This window comes from Semicossyphus pulcher, unplaced genomic scaffold (genome assembly GCF_022749685.1).
Source record: "Semicossyphus pulcher isolate SPU_LCO1_2020_fin unplaced genomic scaffold, fSemPul1.0.p SCAF_9, whole genome shotgun sequence".
In the NCBI taxonomy this organism is placed as follows: domain Eukaryota; kingdom Metazoa; phylum Chordata; class Actinopteri; order Labriformes; family Labridae; genus Semicossyphus; species Semicossyphus pulcher.
Window position 1 is genome coordinate 2494394 of NW_027211770.1, and position 15581 is coordinate 2509974.

The 15581-nt window shown below is 42.6% G+C and overlaps 1 long non-coding RNA gene across 1 annotated transcript in view; it reads left to right on the forward strand.

Annotated features, from left to right (window-relative positions):
* Nucleotides 1-1307: 1307 nt before the first annotated feature.
* LOC138584560 (uncharacterized) overlaps nucleotides 1308-15581 on the forward strand; it is a 31314-nt gene continuing 17040 nt past the window's right edge. The window contains exons 1-2 of the long non-coding RNA XR_011305446.1: nucleotides 1308-1611; nucleotides 15110-15175. This is a non-coding gene — a long non-coding RNA (uncharacterized lncRNA). The remainder of the gene's footprint in view (nucleotides 1612-15109; nucleotides 15176-15581) is intronic.

Below are 15581 nucleotides of genomic sequence, written 5' to 3' on the forward strand. Positions count from 1 at the left end.
AACTCTGTGCTCCAGATTTTGGTGATTTAAATTGTAGTGTTACTTTATTTGTTAGCACTTGCAGGTAGTAGTGTGTCTGCTCACCACAGCTGGTTTGTTAGCTCCTTCGCTGTTAGGCAAACATTGATTTCATTAAACTTCTACTTCTACTCCTTCTTTTCCTTCACCTGCCGTTCCTTCTCCCACCCAAGATCTGCAAGTGTAAGCCGGTTTGATATGAAGAAGAAACTCTCTTACATAGACTGTACAAATGTCAAACTTTGCTGACCCCACACTCCTTTCCAGCTTCAGCCCGTCTTACAGATGATCATTTCACAATGCTTGCAATGATGTCCCATATACCAGTAGGTGAAATCATCTGGCTATGTCCATCTTATATACAGTCTGTGTTTGCGGTGTGCTGTCTAATATGAACATGTGTGCGACTGAAGGTTGAGGCAGACCTGTTAGCATTCTGAGTGTTGAACAGCAGCATCTTCCCGAGCTGACTGAGGTGAAAGTGAGGATGAATGGACGGCAATTTGAGCATCTGTGGGAGAGATGACAGCTCGCAGCGAGGCAGACAGCCGGTCAGTCACCCTGAGACCTGACCTCCATCTTTTCCTGTCTCTCATCAGCTCAGTCTCTGCCTCTGCTACTGTCTGTTTAAGACACACTCCCACAAACAATCAGCGGCTAACTCTTTGGCTGGGTTGTAACGTAAAGTACACAGCATCACAAATTCATGACTGCACTCTTTGTTCTTTTTTATCCTTCATTTTATTTCTATACTTAAAAATATTTCCTGAGCTGAGAGGCTTCATTGATTCAGTCTACAACCCTTCGAGGCATCCCTCCCCCATCCTCTATTCATCCTCTTTTTATTCCTTTTCCTCTTCTTTCTCATCCCTCCTTTCATTCCCACACTTCCTCCCACTCCCATTCGCTATCTTCCTTCCTTCCTCTCTCCTTACTTCCTTCCTTCCTCTCTTTTGCTCATTCCTGAAACGTGCAGAGAAGATGTTGCGAGACAAGACCTCCCGTCGTCGGTGGGAAAAAGGGAGAGACCATCGTCTCACAGACGGAGGGATGCAGCGAAGGTATACGTTGGAAGGTAGCAGTATATGGCTGCTCAGTCCTCCCTACCCCTCCCTCCCTGAATCTCATCAGCCCACCCCCCCCCACCCTCTCCCCCTTTCCCATGCCAGGGTGGTATGACCTGCTGGATTACAAAACAGCCCTCCCATGTGTCTGCCTGTTCTCTGTGCCAGCTGAGAGACAGCGATACCGAGCTCCTGGAGCGCTGGTGAAGGCAGCAGAGAGGGGGAGAAGAAAGGATGAGAGGGGGAGGGATGAGAGGAGAAGAAAGAGAGAGGGGTAAAGTAAAAAAAGAGTAGAAGATGCAGAGAAAGAGAAGAGGGAGAGCAGGAGAAGAAGGGAGAAAGAAGAAAGTAGAAGAGAAGGGAGGGAGGACAGAGGAAGACACGAGCAGGAGAAAGAAGGAGAGAGTGTGTCTGGGAGAAAGAGGAGGGAGTTTTGAGTGATAGCGAACATATTGTAGATGAAGCTTTGAGAGGAGCAGGACGCTGAGAAGCACCAGCGCTGTCAGAGCACCCTCAGGGACAGCCGGGGGTAAGTCACACACTACTCTGCTACACATACATGTGCATCTGATACACACACACACACACACACACTCACACACACTACGGCATCTTAATGAATGTCTACTACACCTCTTTCTGTGAGGCCTAGAGGCTAAAATACACATAGTGGACACTTGAATGTTCACTCTTGGGTGTAACTGTAGAAAATATACTTCTAGAGATTAGCTTTGCTCCAGTCAGATAAATGGGTTTCCATTGGTTGTTCTTATCTGACCAAACCTGCAGGGCAAAGCTTCACCTCTCTCTTCCAAGAAGGCAGGAAGGTTTTCATAGCTGGACCCTGAAAAAAAGAGGTCCTGACAATGTTTTACGCACTTTTACATCCATTTATACCTCTGTGTCTTTGTCGACCCAGGATAGAACAAGGTGGGCCTCTTTTACAAGATAATGAGAGATAAGAGAGGCTGATCAAGAGCGGAGACGTCAGGGGATAATGTTGTAGGGAGGGAGAGGAGAGCTTCGGCTGCATGGAATCAATTTCATATGATGTCTGACAGGCTGTCATGGAATCATTATGCAACCCCCAGAGACAAAGAGATGCTTTAAGAAGCTGTGTGTGTGTGTGTCCATGTGAGTGTTTGGGTTGTACTTCTGCTGGAATACACACTTAAGTGCGCACACATTCCTGAAGCGCACAATCATCCTCTCAATACTGTGCACAAACAGCTCAATTTTAAAATAACCTCGCTATTGGGCCCTAAACAGGGTTACTGCAGTCATTGGAGGAATGGTGTGTTGCCTTTTCTCCAGGCAAGAAGAGAGAGAGGGAGAAGCTACAGTTCAGGGCAGTTGTTAGGTCCTTGTTTAGCAGCACTGGAGATCCAATTGACTTCTGTGCTAGGGGGCGAGGGTCGCTGAGGATGGAGCAGCTTTTATTGTCTGAATGAGAGGCACTTCCTCACATTTAGCTGCTTTAACCCCCCTGAGGTGGAGGAATTACAGGAAACAAGAGGAGAGGAGTGTGGTGGTCTCAGTCTCGTGGGGGGGCTCCACGGCAGCCATATTAGCTCTGTTACAGGTCTCAGGAGGACAGCTAGGTGACATAGGTCGTCATGGTGAGGGGGGTCGTCATGGTAAGTGGTTGTCATGGAGATAGTGATGGAGCTGAGCGGGTGGGGACCCCTGTGGATGGGGCTCACCTGGTCTGAAGAGACCATTATACTCATTCCACCTGCAGTGCTTTTTCTTTCCTCCTCTGTGGAATTGTGCTTGTTTCTCTCCGAGCAGCAGCTGCATCACGAGACAAAGACAAACTGCTGGAAATGCACAGTCGGATGGCAGAAAAAGGCGGGGTCACTGCACATTTTGTCTCACGTTTTTCTTACTTTGCCTGAAATTTGCGCCCTTACAAAGTACTCATGTTGACATTTGTAATTGACAGGACTCCATTTTAATCCATAACTTTACTAAACGACGCCTACACTCAAGGCTGCGCCGCTTTTGTGTCATTTCAGCTGCATTTAGACGCAAAGCAATTTTTAACCCTTCACAGAAAAAAAGGGAAAGGTGCCGACTTAGCAACAGACATTTAAAAATCTGTTTGAGAAATGAAAAAATAATGAACATGTTTTAAATTAATTTAATCTTTGATTGAGCTCTAATTCTCCTTACTTCAGTGTGTGTGCAGTGTGTGTGCAGTGTGTGTGAGTTGCCATTACAGAGGGGCTCATTAGCAGGCCAGGAGAGAGCAGGTACTGTACATGTACCAGCCGCCCCCCCTCAGGTCCCCTTTATCTGGGCTGATATTTCTGCACTCACACACACACACACACACACACACACACACACACACACACACACACACACACACACACACATTTTCTCTCATCTCTTGTTTTCTTCCCAACCTTAATCTTAGTGGTGATCAGTACATTTCCCACTCCTTCATTTAGCAGCTTCTTTTATGTGCTAATAATCGCCCGGAGCGTTGACTCTGAGAGCATTTCAGTTTGTGTATTTGGCCACTCTTCATGCCCTGCAGCCTCTGTGTTCTCACACACCGGCATGCAGCGATAATTTGAATATCTAAATGCACAAAGCGGTTACTGTTTTCAACCGTGTAATGCAACAAACCCCCTTTGGTTGTGAAGTATTATCAGCATGTATAAACTTACACTGTAAAACAATGTCTCTCATTAGTTTATCTCGTTGTGCTGCTCAGTCATTGAGATCTTTTTAGAGTGTGAAAGAGGGCCAAGAGTTGGTTGAATTTCAGGGTGTCAATATAAAAAAAATCTAAATGAAAACTGTAGTTATTACTAAAAAAAAAGACGGATATCAGAGCAGGCTTTCACAAAAAATAGACAATTGAATTTGTGTGCTTGATTCGATCAGCGGTAATTCAATCTGCTGCTTTTCTTGCTGAATGCTTGCTCATCCTTCCCGGTCTCCACGAGGCTCCGAGGCGCCGGCCGAGTTAGCCGGGCTGTGGTTTCTCTGCAGAGAATAATGTGAGAGTGAAGCAGTATCATCGCACACAGCTGTTCTTATGTTTCATATAGGAGCACTGAGGCTGTGTGTGTGTGAGCAGGCCAGCGAAGGAGAGCACTGTGGCTTCCATGTGGTGTGCATGAGTGAGGGTCTTTGGGTGTGGCATGAAAAACCTTTTAACACAGCCACGAGTTTGTGAATCACCACACCGGATTTAATCGGCTGTTTAGGGTCGCTACATTTGTTTGGTTGCTGATATGATTACACGGCAGAAAAAAAGCCTAAATGTGTGTCTTCTTGTGTATATTTATATAGATATTTATATATGAGTGTATGAAGTTCTCATGACGCAGAGAAAAAAGTAAACTCCCTTCCCTTCAGTCCAAAATATAAATATAATTAGTTTGATCCTTTAAACTGAATTATGTTCATTTTATTCGGACGCAATATAAACAGAAATTATGCATTCCTGCACACGAACAGAACTTCACTTATTGCGTTTCAGTGTTCATTCGCAGTCTTTCACCACATGGGAGGAACGTGTCATGAGGACTTTCTGCCAGAAAGCCTTAAATAATAAACTTTAGTTAGCAACATTCAAACAAGATATTGAGCTCAAAGTGTTTTACACTTAGAAAATGACAGGATGATAATTGTAAGAATAGAAAAAAATATGTAAAATAGAAAAAAAAAAACACTTGAGGGATGAAAAGGGTGAAAGGATAAAAAATAAAATGATGATGATGAAAATAATAAAATTAAAAATTATAATTCATAGAATGCACAGAAGCACTGTAGCACATTCGAGGCTGTATGAAAGGAGGAGCACCTTACAGGAAGCAGAGCAGCTTACACTGCACTCATGAGCTCTCTCTTCGTGGTTCTGGTTAACAGCAGGGCTGCAGAGTTTACCTCCCGAGAAATCAGACTTCAGACTCATTTCGTTGAATAAAGTGCATTAGCTGTAGTTGAGTATTAAGCAAAGCCTCAGGTGATGTAGAATAAACGGCACAGCTCATGCAGACCGCAGGTCAGGGTGGATAAAAGGGTGAAGCAGGACTTTCAGCATTAGGACTGCTCTTTGATTCCTGAGAGAAACCAAACTCTAAAATCATTTTGTTTTTATTTCAAATGGTTGTGAGAGAAAAAAAACATTTGGTCGTATTTCTTTAAAGTAAAAAGGAAAAAAAAACTCCATCGTATTTTATCATTTCAGCATCTTAAATATACTTTACGTAAGCCTGACATTGTGAAAGGTTATGTCTGTGAACTGAGATGACATGAAACACTGACAACGTAACCTCTGACCCTTAGCCTCACACTGCTCTATCACATGACTATTTCAGTGATAACCACCAACACAAACCCTGAATTAACTTCCTGTATTCTGCTTTTTGCAGTGCGTCAGAAATGAAAAGGAATGAATAGACGGTTTAATAAAGAAGATTAACGAAATGCATACATACATTAAGTGACTGGGCTGTTTCTGAGGATTAAAAGGAAATCCTCTATTATAAGGAAAATATGGAAAACTACAGCAAAAGTAAACAGAAAGTGTGGCAGAGGCGCGGGGATCAACAGTGTACCCTTTAATGTTCTGTATCATACTGCTGCATTTTAGTCATGTGAGTTAATTTTGTGTTAAAAAAAGATTCAAATTATAAACAATAAATGTTGCATTTACTACTCAAATGTCAAATAATTAACCTTCACCAGTTACTTAATGCAGATATCAGACCGGTCGCATACATGTGTGTGTGTGTGTGTGTGTGTGTTCATTCATGTGTGTGTCACTTAGCGGACGTAGTAATCCTTTGTTCTCCATCACAGAGTCGATAACAAAGACAGTCACCAACAAATGTAATTTGATTTTTAATGAGTGTTTGAACACATCTGTACTCTGGCTATTGTTGAGCAAATTGCTTTAGTGAACACTGAACATGTAAAGATTTCACTTTCACTGTGCTTCTAATAATTGCAAATGTGACTTAATTTGCACCCTTTTATTTCATTTAATTACACATCATCTGAAAACTTGTTCAACAAAACTATTAGAGAGGGGACGGCAGCGTATCGGAGGAAGTTTAATTAATTTAGTTTTATAATTAAAAGACAGAATGAAAACAGCGTCATTTAAATTGTGAATTATAGAATCAGTCGTGTATTTTATGTCAAAGATTGTCAATTACTTTTTACATTACAAATTAACATCATATGATTATATCAGACAAATTAACAAATAAAGACATCGTAAAGACTTTTTTTTCTTAGTAATAAATGTGTTTAAAAAAGGAGCCAAAGTGCACCTGTGTGTGTGTGTGTGTGTGTGTGTGTGTGTGTGTGTGTGTGTGTGTGTGTGTGTGTGTGTGTGTTTACATGTTCTTAATTAGTTGGACAGATTGTAAATGCTGCTCTGACAGAATCCTGACCGAACAACCTTTTCTGTGTTCACAGCAGCTCCCTGAACAAACACAGCAGGTATGCAGGGCAGAACGAGAAGCCAACACATACTCTTACATTCTCACAATCACACACTCAAGCTAAAAGGTAGCAGTCCGCTGTTTTTAAGATTTACGTCCGTCTGCGCTGCTCTAAGACTTACTACAGGTCTGCACAGTCAGAACACATAGACAGCTAATTGGCTGAAGTCAAACAGCTTCAGTCAGCAGAAAATGGCCTCGGCCTGAATCAGACCAAGTCATCATAAACTTTGATTGCCCTTATATGCCTCTCGATTTCCAACCTTATCAGCATCCAGTGTTGTCTAATAATGCAATCAGTATAAAGTAGCCTGGTCCAGTATAGTTTTGGCCCAACAAAGGCTGGACCTGACAGTATCACTCCCTGTCAAAGTGCCTCCGTCTGCCTCGACCCCCTCTCTTTTTAAAGATCAGAAATGGCCAAGCCTGACCCTATAGACAATGATTCCTCACGTGTCCTCATCAGCCCTGTGTTAAAACATGCACCAGCTTCCCATCCTGTTGTAATGGCACCATTACCAGGCATCAATAATGCAGAGGGGGTAAGTACATGAAGCCCTGCTGCCCCTCAGGACTCATAGAACGGACTGAGAGCTGTTTCCACCCCCACGGACGGGGTTGTAAAGGTGCCTGTTTGTTTATCCCAGCACCTAACCCCACAGGCGTATAACACACACGTGTTAATCTACACACACATACGGAGATGGCGCTGGAGCGTTATTATAGTGTGTATCGGTGCACACATCAGACATTATCGCAACACGGTGCACAAACACACAGTGTGCACAATAAAGCTGAGGAGGAAGAGGCAGTGGAAAGACACACCACATGCTCTCACATGCATCCATGCGTCGCGCATCACACACATCACATGATCACACGGTCTGTGAGTGGGAGTCTTTGTGTGCTGGGAGCATATAGGAGCGGAGGATGAGTGTGTGTGTGTGTGTGTGTGTGTGTGTGCGTGTGTGCTGGAATTCCTGGAGAAGAGGGAGGCGGCAACAAGGTAGACTGTTGATGCTGCATGTTTTTTAGCCAGACAGACACTGTGAGAATGTCTGTGTATGTGTGTGTGCGTGTGTGTGAGTGTGTTAGAGAGTGAGAGAGTGCTACTCCTACATGTTTCCATCCAGACAGAGCGACGCATCCGTGTGGGAGGGGTTATGAGAACAATGATGGGTTCTCGTTTCTCTCTCCTCGCACACGGTGTGTGTGAGCGCATGGGAGCGCATGTGTGATGATTGTGTGCGTGTGTGTGCGTGTGTGTGAAAAGCAGTGGACTCTCACATGTGGCTGTGGAACTGAAAGGTAAGCTGTTTGCTTTCTCTTTGTCTCTGTGTTGCTGGATTTCTTCAGTGATTATGACATGGATTTATAATCATTTCTGAACATTTAGATTTCTTCTTCTACTCTCTCTTTATGTGTAGATATTTGAATGTTGCCTATCAAAGCGGTGGATTGTAACTGTATGTTCATTTTTCTTTGTTCCCATCGCCTGACTTACTGTTAGCGCCGCTAACCTTACTCCACTTTGAGCACTTAGGTACTTAGTGTGGCTAAGAGGTTTTGAATACATTAAAGAGCTTATTGGCTCATAGTAACTCCATCATCCACACCTACCATTTGTCATGTGTCAGTTTGATGTGTGTGTATATTGGCTGTGGGCTGCGACAAACCCTCAGAGATAACGCACCCTCACTCCCAATTTGTCAAAACGGTTTACGACCGGGTTCCCTGAGGATACACCCTCCATTTTTCATTGTCTTCCCACGCTCAGCTCACACACACACACATGCACACGCACACGCACACGCACACGCACACAGAGGAGCGCACACAGACAGAAGCGCACACATGTAGAATCAGATGTAGTGCATATGTATGCATCTCACACAGCGGCGGCAGCATTTCATTTACATATCAAAGATTGTCTCCCACCAAAGGAGCTGTAATGGGCGGTAAACTTTCCATTATAATTTTGTTGCAGGCTAATATTAGCTTCTGGCTGTGTGCTGGACGACAGGAGAGGAAGAGTGGGAAGAGGGGGTGGGGGCCGGGGGCATAGACGTTGGAAAGAGAAGAGGTTGAAAGGTAAAGGGTCGTGCAGATGAGGGGAACACATGAAAATGAAGGAGAAAGGCAGTGCACAAAGGAGTCAGGATGATGGAGAAAGGAGGAGGAGAGTCAGTGTGGAGGATTTTCACACGCCTGGTTGCTCCCTGCAGACAGCATCCCCCCAATCCCCCCACCCCCCAAAACACACACACACACAGACCACTACTCCGTCCTCCCTCCCCCCAGCCGAGTGTGTGGACGGCAGGCGGGCAGGCGTAGCGGCCCTTTGTTTGACATATAGTCGCACACAAAGGCATGTGAACCTGAAATAGCGCTTGAGAGTGCACACACACAAATACACACACACTCTCATCAGGACCACTTCTGATTGGCTAAAACTCAACTTCATGCCAATGGCTGAGAAAACCATCAAACAATGGTTTTGGTTGAAAAACAAATGATGTTTGTGATGAGAGAGGATTTGAATGTGTGATTGGAGGAGAGTTTATTGACATGACTTCTGAAGATGCTGCTTCAGAGCAGCTGTGAGAGACCTTTGTTTCTGCTCAGACAAAAGACTGTAGAGAGCACATCAGCCCGCTTTGAGACCGCTCCTCCTGAGGCGATGTGACTTGACTGTCGCCGGAATTCTTGTAGTGACATGACATGAGTCGTTAGGCTGACGGCACAGTTTTCAACAATTATCCTTTGTTACCAGTTTTGCATTCAGAACCTCACCGGAGTGAGGGAGGAAAGGACAGTTTTGATACGTATAGATTTAGAGTAAACGCAGCATTTCAGGCTGCATGTTGCCGTTTGCAGAGCTGAACAAAGCAGGAACATATATTTTGTGCAGGATTTGGCAACAATGAGACCAGAGTAATAACCTGGGGCTAATATGATTGATGCACCGTGTGTGTGTTTTTGATCAAATCATTTATAGGTTAAATGCTGGGTGCAGTGCCAGGGCCTAAGTGCAGCAGCATCCACTCAGACCGAAATAAAAGAACTGATAAACCCTCCACTTATGCCTGTTACTGTTCCCCTGCCTCAGGGACCAGGGCTGTATAAAGTCTCCTGACTTTTATGAAAGATTAACCTCACCGTGACAGAGCAGCCATCTTTGTTTATCGTCAGGAGACACCTTTTTACTCACAGGAAATTGAACAGAGACAAAGAACCAGACTGATAGACAAAGAAGGAGAGAAATATGGCGAGAGTAGAATATCACACTTTTTTTTACAGGCTTCTTCCATATTTCAGGGGGATCCTTTCAATGAGATGACAAGCTTTCTGCAGGAATCTGTGCTAAATGGATTTCACACCACACTCCTCGCAACAGGGGATTTAGGGCGCTGGCGGGCAAGAGAGCAATATCTGCCACCAGAATGTCAGCACTTTCCAATCCGCCATTTGAACTGCAAAACACTGTGAAAAACACTGTACAAGACAGTTCATGGCATTAGCCCCGCTTGGCATCATGGAATCCAAAACAGACTGCAGCAGAAACATCAGAAATAAAAATCCACATGCACATATTTAACACAATAAAAGCTTGAAATAAAACTAAAAACACAGCCGTGGTTTAAGTCTGGAGGTATACACCACGTGTAAAGCAATTCTATTTATGAAAGCTGAAGTCTTTGTGAACACAAGGAAGCCAAATCTTGCATTTTTCAATATGGAAGTTATTACCACAGCGCCTAATCCCACACACTGTGCTTAGCTACTTAGAGAGGGAAGAAAGAGTGTGTATGTTGAGGGAGAGGGGGGGCTTTAATTCCAGCTGAGGATGGCAGGTATGTTAAAACCAGATAAAACGAGACATTAATTGAGTGACAGAGCTCGCTCGTGGGTTTTATCAGAGAGTGTGTGTGCATGTGTGTGTGGTCTAAGCCAGTCCTTCTCTTCCTCTCTGTCTCTTCTGTTCTGTCTTTCTCTGCTTGCATTTCGTCCCAGCTGTATTCTCGTGTGAGGACGGAGGTGAGAAGGTTGAGGAGAGGTGAGCCAGGTGCACGATTCACTTTGAGAACATCAGCATAAACGTGTGTCTGAAAAGCCTCTTGATCCCAACAGAAACTTGAAATCAGAGCGCTTTGAGAAGCCACTCTGGGGGCTTTCGTAGACATGCAGGCCCGTGTTTGTCACTTTTCTAAAGACTTGAATGATTTCTGTCGAGATCGTCAGATTCTTGAACATTTTAAATCACCTCAAAGAAGAACAAAAATCTCTTTTCAGCTATTCTTACAGAAGAATGTGTGTGATGTACGGATCGAACGGGAACTATTGTTTGTGAGTCAATACTCGAATGTTCTTGTCACATCAAAGTGTTGAGGTTGAAAGCTAATGCACTGTGCTATTCAAGGCCTTCTGTGAGTGTGTGTGTGTCAGCAAGCAGCCTCTGTCTGGGGCTTTTAGCAGGGCTGTGAGGACACATTTGCTTTCATTTGAGGTGCAGACTGAGGTAATTTTGACCAGACCCTGGAGCCTCGGCGCTCATCTTTCTATTCCAATCTCTTTTTTAGGCTGCCCTAATTCCTCATCCTCATTTCTCTGGGAGGAGGTGAGGGATCGTTGCAGCACAAAGTACGAGCATTCTGCACGACTTCTCCAAAAGTGCATCTGAACCTAATGCACCTTAAAGTGCTTCAAATCAGGCTTCATGCACTGAATATAGATCAGTATTATTCTCAAGGTTTAAAGGGTCGTTACACCCAAATTCTCTCTTAACTCGAGATATTAACAGACAAAGACTGTACAGTGGCCCTCTTTGTTTGCATACTGTGGTGTAGACTAAAATAGTTACCATGATAGCTAGAGCAGCGTGCCCCGAAAGGCGGACCGCGGTCCGCATCCGGGCCCAACTGCCGTCGTCTCTGGACCCGGACCTATTTACAGTTTTGACAAGTGCATCTATTTTAACCTGCGCAGCTTTTTTGTTTTTGCGGTAGTGATTTGGGGGTCCAAGAAACTCGTAGACCAATGAATTTGTTGTAAATCATCACACATGACGCTACTCAGCCAATCAAATCTGTCACTCAGATCGCGACTGACCCCCCAGACCCCCCAACATACAGACACACACTATATTTCCTTACCAGTATTGAAGTATTCATTATTATTAGCTCTGTGTAAAAGTTATAAGCGTTGTTGTAAAAACTATTTAGCCTAATTGTATTTTCTTTATTTGATTGACAGACGTTCAAAATGTATAAATGTATGTAAATGTATGGTACTGAGTCATAACGCAGGTCAGACATTATTAGTTCCGGAGCTTTGCTTGAGAAAAAGAATCTCTAACTGGACCTCTTTCGAGTTTAATTGAGTACCCCTGAGCTAGAGCATAAGAGACATGACTTAAATAAGTTTTACTTTTTAAATATTTTATGAGGCATCTGAAGAAATTACATCGCTATTAGCAAATATGAAGGCTGTGTTTCTCTTGCAGATTAAATATCCAAACACTCTGCTCATTCACATCAGCTTCTCTCAAACAGAATTTATTTAGATTTAAAATAATGTATGAAGTGTTCAATATTTCCTGCATATTCAGAATTATTTTGGATCAAATGCTTTGGGTGTTTATTTAGTATAACTTGATCAAAAAAGCAACTGATTTTTGTCAATTGTTTTCTAAATGTATGACTCAATTTCAGTATTTCAATCATTTCAGTCAATAATTCAGTATTAGTATTATAGTTTATTGACTTTAACAACCTTATAGCTTAGCTTATGCAACATACCAGCAGGCGTTGGCAGACCAAAGTTTAAAGTTTCAGTGAAAACTGTGGATCATCCATGTTAATGTTTCTTTTGTATATACTGTATATTTTTAATTTAATTCATAAATGCTGTAGGATGAACAAAGTGAACTCCCCTCGCTGTCTTTGCGCCCCGGTGGAAGGAGAACTCAGATATTAGGTTGTTGGTATGTCTAAGGCCTGTTTGTGTGTGTTTCCTTTTCATTCACCCGTTAGTGTGTGTGTGGGTGTGTTTCATTGTGTGTGTGATTCTGTGCATCAGCAGTCAGATGACTTGGGTATGACTGCAGACAACAGTACATGTCACTGACTGGAAATGTGGAAATGTGAGTTCACTGCTGATAGTTTGTAATCCACATCTGTTAAAGCACAATGAACAGAAACAGAGACGCATTATGTGATTACATTCAAATCCTTTGCATTCAAATAGCAATTATATGCCTGATTTGAATATTGTATGCAGTTTGTTAATCTGGTTTCGTTGTGTAATTTCAATTACTGCAGCCTATTAACGAGCATAATGTTTATGTTGGTCTACAGCAGATAACCATATAATCTGCTGTTTTATAATGTGAATGATTTTAAAAGGCTTTTTAAGTTGCATCGACTGAACACATAACTGAAGAGCCCACATCTTTTTATTTTTAGTCTTATAATGTGACATAACAGAGGAGGTGAGACATACTATGGCAGAGAGAACAAAGTGAATGGATCAGAAAACAACATAGTTTTAAATGCAACATATTTTGGTGAGTGTTGTCGCTGTGTGTCGTCGCTGTGTGTCATTGCTGTGTGTCATTGCTGTGTGTCGTGTGAGAGCGAGAAGATGAGCAACACCTAGAATGCAAATTATTTTTAAAATGTGATTTATAAAAGATCATATTTAGCTGAAGGTAGTGTGCAGCGTGCTGGTGCGGCCTTCTCTAGTGCCTGCAAGACTCTGTTTTTAACAACATAAGTCTGAACCCCTCCTCTGCCTCGCTTTGAAGGTCATGGCTTTAAACAAACTCCTGTAATCTTTAAGTAAGTTTCAATTTAAAGCAAAATCCAACAATTTTTTGTCTGATGTGTTTTCAACAAGGATGTATAGAATCAAATGATTTGAAAAAAATTCTTGTATTCTTGAAAAAAGATCTTGTATTATTAGTTTCGGCCCATTTAACACAGGGAGCTTCAAGTTCTCTTTCCCACCCTGTTGTACCTTTGTTCATCTCTGTGTGTCACTCCTTTTATCCATTTCTATTTAACCTTTTCATGCACAAATTATATTATCACAAAGAAATTTTTATTTTTGTATTCAGTCAGAAAAAAATCACACCTAAACTGTTCTTTCAATGAAAAGTATTCAGAGAGAGTTACTCCTTTGTGAAGTGAAGCCCATGCATCAGAAGCATTGGTAATCTAATAAATAAAAACCTACAGCATCGAAATAGCTTAAAATAGAATGATTAATCTAAAGAGATGTATGATAAAGCTTTAAAAGAGTGCATTTTAGGGGTGCCAGTTTAGCTAAGTGGGAAGAGCAGGCACTGCATATACAGAGGCTACAGTCCTTGAGGCAGCGGTCACAGGTTCGACTCCTGCCCTCGGCCCTTTGCTGCATGTCATCCCCTCACTCTCTCCTCCCAAAGTTTCCTGTCTACCGTCAGCTGTCAAAAAATGCCCCAAATAATAATCTTTAAAGTCCATTTTATCATAATGTTTTATGAAACATTATTCCTGAGGAACCTGCTGTACCGTCTCTACTCAGTAGTTTTGGATTAAGTTGACAAACTGAAGCAAGGATAAAAATCAAACAGAATTGTAGTACCTTTCTTTGTGGGTCCAACTCCTGGTGGTCTGGATATGATTCTATTTAAATGATTCAAGATGGCTTAAAAATTTCTGTCCATTGACACCATGCATGAAATCCAAATAGTTCTATATGTTTTAGAACTGTTTCTGTTTCTGATGTCTCTTCCTGTGCTCAGTTTGTCAAACATAAGGAACAGCTGGTCTTGTTCTAAAGTGTGAGGTCTCATTACAAAGAGTCTTGTGGCTATTATGCATCAGGTTTTTACGGTTGCCATGTTGGATTGATAGTAAGGACATCTCTGCCTACATGTCAGTATAAAATCCTGAGTCCATCCTGTGTGGATTTATCTCCTCTGACACCTCGAGTACCTCTGATAACTGTCTCAGCTCACCGACAAAACATTCGGATTCCATTTAGTCTCCTTTACGCTTAAATCGATAATCGTCACGCTATTACACCCCAACAACCTCCGCCGCCATTGGTCCAGAGGCAGCGGCTGCTTTCTCCCGAGCCAATCAATGCTGATAATCATAGTTGTGGATATAGACGGGGAGCTGCGGGCCGTATGGCTGCATGATTAATGAGCTTATTACCGACGCAGAGTGGACCTCATCACAGCCCGTCGCCTGGGAGAGAGACACAGTCGATAGGGAGGCACAGATGGGCTATAGGGACAACACACACACACACACACACACACAGGAAATGAATGTACAAACAACCACAAGCTTACACAAATGCAAAAACACAAACACAAGCATCAATTTGTGATTTATGGCGCTGAATATAAAAAGCCAGATGTGTGTGTGTGTGTGTGTGTGTGTGTGTGTACGTGTGTGAGGACTCACAGTCCATCCTGTGAAACACACACCACTGGCCCTTTATTATTATTCTTAAAGGAAAGCAGAATTAATTACATTGACATTTGCTTTCCTCCTGCAGCCGGCCGGCAGCCTTTATCTGGAGAGCAGATAGTTCTCTACCTGCAGGCCTGGAATCAGCTGAGAGGTAAGAATTACTGCAAATTAAACTGTTTACTGCCTTTCTGCTGCCTGTTTACTCCAACAGTGTGGAGATAAAGGTCGCCTTCATCTGGCTTTGATTGCTCTGATTTGATCGGATTAAAATGTGTTTGTTCTGCGCTGAAGCCTTTACAGGAACTCTGTTTCAAACATGAGGATGTGTAATTATATCGAGTTATTCATTTTACAAATGAGACGTTACCTTTTAAAGAGCAGCTGTTGTAAAGAAGAAGAGGACATGGACTAATTTATTTAATTTACTGATATAACGGTTTTCATCATGACTACAAAACTGAGTCAGGATTAAAATAAATGATTCATTTCATCTTTTTAGGATGAATCCAAAGCCACATTTCTAAATATAATATTTAAACAATTTAAAATGCACTCTA